Here is a 2,897-nt window from a genome sequence, read left to right on the forward strand (position 1 = left end):
GCAGGAATCTGGCTGGATTGTGTTTGTGTTTGGGAGGTATCCATCTAGGGGCAGTCCTGCGATGATTGTATGTGGATAGCTGCAAGCATCACCCGTTGCTGTTTGCAGTTGGACATATTCAGAGAAGCTGAGCACCGGCAAACATAGGCAGCTGGCCATTTTCAAGATTTAGCTTAGTAAGCTCATGGTTTGAGCCTAGCTCAACGGCATAGGTCATGTACCTGTCGGAACTGCAGCCCTAGGAACTTAAATGAAAGATTGCAAATAAAATTCATTAGAAAATAGGAGAGGGGAGGGGAGGGGAGGAGGAGGGGGAGGGGAGGACACCCTCCCAAACCCTGAATCTTGAAAGTTAAATCTTTTGCCAATTTAATTCATAGACTTGCAGACAAGTATTTCATGCAGAGATCTATTTTTCTCTAAGCAGTTGTTCTGTTGTCCTCCTAACAGCCAACAGACTAGAAATGTGCATAGGCCTGTCAAACTTGACTTACAATTCTGGGTTTGCAGTGCCACCAGGCTGCGGAGCAACGAGTTGAACCATGGCACATACCATGTTCTTACCCATGAATCCAGGTACCCTGAGTGTGTGTGTAGCAGTGGCTTGAGTCCAAACTGATGTTGTGGGAGATAAGAGTTGGAACTGGGAAAGCCTTTCAAAATAAACAGGAGCTCACAGACACAACAGCCTCTCCTGTCTTTATTAATGCATTCCTACACAATGCAAATAATCAGGTTATGACAGACAGGTAAGGTCATAGCAGAACTGTTAATCCATAGAAGTGCCCCGGATTTGTATCCTTGTTTGTCCACAAGGTAAAGCTTTTTAGGAAATCCTAAAAAACCCCATAATTAAGTAGTGCAAAAAACCTTTTTATAAAGGAAACTATATAGGAGGAAAGTGCTGTAAAGTGCAATCCACCTAAAATACAGTGTGCTAAAAACTTTTAAAATTTATCTTGTGCAACAAAAAGAGATGGTACACCTTATGTTACAGCTGTCACTTGTGATACCAGGTAACTGCTACTCTAGTGTTTTAAATTTAGAAACATCTTCTAACCAGTAAAATCATGTAAGAAAATAGTTGACAGGAACATAATATAGTTTCCTGAGTGGCAGATAGCAGAGATGTTTAGCATCCACACAGGTTCTGCTGTTATGGTTCTTTATTGTTCAAAAAAAATATTAGTTCAGCACTCACCAGAACATCATAACTGAAGGAGTAATTTCTGCCCTGTGCAGAGACATTTATAATATATGACATCTCACAACTCACATTGCATCTTCCTTTTTCAAATCCTGATGTGACCAAAGTAACTTTACCCATGACAAACTCAAAAATGTCACTTTCCCTCTCCTTTTTCTCTTTTGGACCTTGTCTTGTTCAATGAGTGCATTGGCAGAAGAAAGAAAATCAAGCTGGAAAGTGTGAAAACACATACCCTGCTAAAGCAACAAACCCTGCATGATCCTTTCCACGGTCCAGCTCTGTACTTTACTGAAGTAGAGCAGTAGCTGTAGCATCCCCTAATAGGGGCTGTGGAACGCAGGAGTCAGGCAGGAGCCTATATTCAGCAACTTCACAGGCTAAAAGCAAATAATGCGAGAACTCAGTTGTGTAGGTATGGACACTTTTGGAAAGGGGAGAATATAGCAAAGGAGGAGGAAGAGGAAGGTTGGGAATTTCCTCAACAGAATTTTCCAAGATGCTCTAATGATTTGTGAGAGCAGTTGTAGTAAAAAAGTGAATAAAAAATCAAGTTCAATTGCTTAGGTAGTTTTGAAGGCTAATCCTAATTTGCTGGAGAGAAGGATGTTAATTTTTCTAAAATCACTTGTGAAATACAGCAACTGCCAGCGCAATTATAAATTGGCAGAATCTGCGTGAATGAGTGGCCTTATTTGCCTCCAGGTTGCAGCTGTACAGTTTATAAGAGCAAATTCCTGCTACGTCTCACTGCAAATGCCACTTTTCCCAGTCAAAGGTAGTATTCTGTCCTTGCTTTACATCTTTTGAATAGGTGCTGGTAAGGTACCAACGTTATCAACCTTGTGTTGTATGTTAGAGTTTTTACTGACTATTAAGTAGGAGGCTTTTCTGCCATTTGAGCCAATTCCCATTGGAAAAAAAAAAATAAACCCATGCCAAGATTTATTTCTGTTCTGATCCGACTTTGACTACTTTCTCAGCTTTAAGCACCTGCTTAAATCCTATTGAAGTAAAATGAAGTGAAGTTAAACAAAGTGCATGCGTAAGCATTCTCTAAGGCCAGGAAGAGACCAGTGAATGTAGATCTCAGAGATTACTTAACATGGAAAAAATGCCGTATGTCCGTTTTAATGTCATTACCTAGCAGAGTTGTTTTATTCATCCAGTTTTAAAAGCACTTTTGGAATACACTAAACATTCTGTTCTCCAAACTCCAAAACTCATCCTACTTTGTAAATCTTATGTGAGGACTTTTCTTCTTCAGTCCCTGTCACTAACGAATTAAAAAAAAAAAATAAAAAGAAAAATATATAAAAATTACCCAGTAAAAAAGGCAACACAAAGCAATCTTACCAACCAAAAATTAAAATTGTTCTTGCGCAACACCGTAAGCTAACATCGCATCGAGTGGTTAAAGGCCTCTGTAACTGTTTTTAGACTAAGCACATCGTGCAAAGGATCCCGGGGCTTCACCACTCCCCCTTGAAGACAGGTCTTTGTCTCTTGAGCTGTTATTTCTCCCCGCCAGCCCCCGCTCCCCCGACGTATTCAATTGTTGTTTATTTTCTCAAACCCAGGTCGCATTTCGGCAGGCAATGGGCTGTCCCCCTGCCACCGCTCCCGCGTGTGTACAGCAGGAGCTGCAGCAGCTGCGAGCCCCTTCCCTAAGGCGCCAGGCGGAGGAGGG

The 2,897-nt window shown here is 41.3% G+C and overlaps 1 protein-coding gene across 1 annotated transcript in view; it reads left to right on the forward strand.

The window, feature by feature from the left end:
- Positions 1-2,897, forward strand: part of LIX1 (Lix1 homolog (chicken)) — a 50,700-nt gene that overhangs the window by 47,427 nt on the left and 376 nt on the right. The window lies entirely within an intron of this gene.

Source organism: Charadrius vociferus, unplaced genomic scaffold, assembly GCF_000708025.1.
Source record: "Charadrius vociferus isolate BGI_N301 unplaced genomic scaffold, ASM70802v2 scaffold377, whole genome shotgun sequence".
Classification (NCBI taxonomy): Eukaryota; Metazoa; Chordata; class Aves; order Charadriiformes; family Charadriidae; genus Charadrius; species Charadrius vociferus.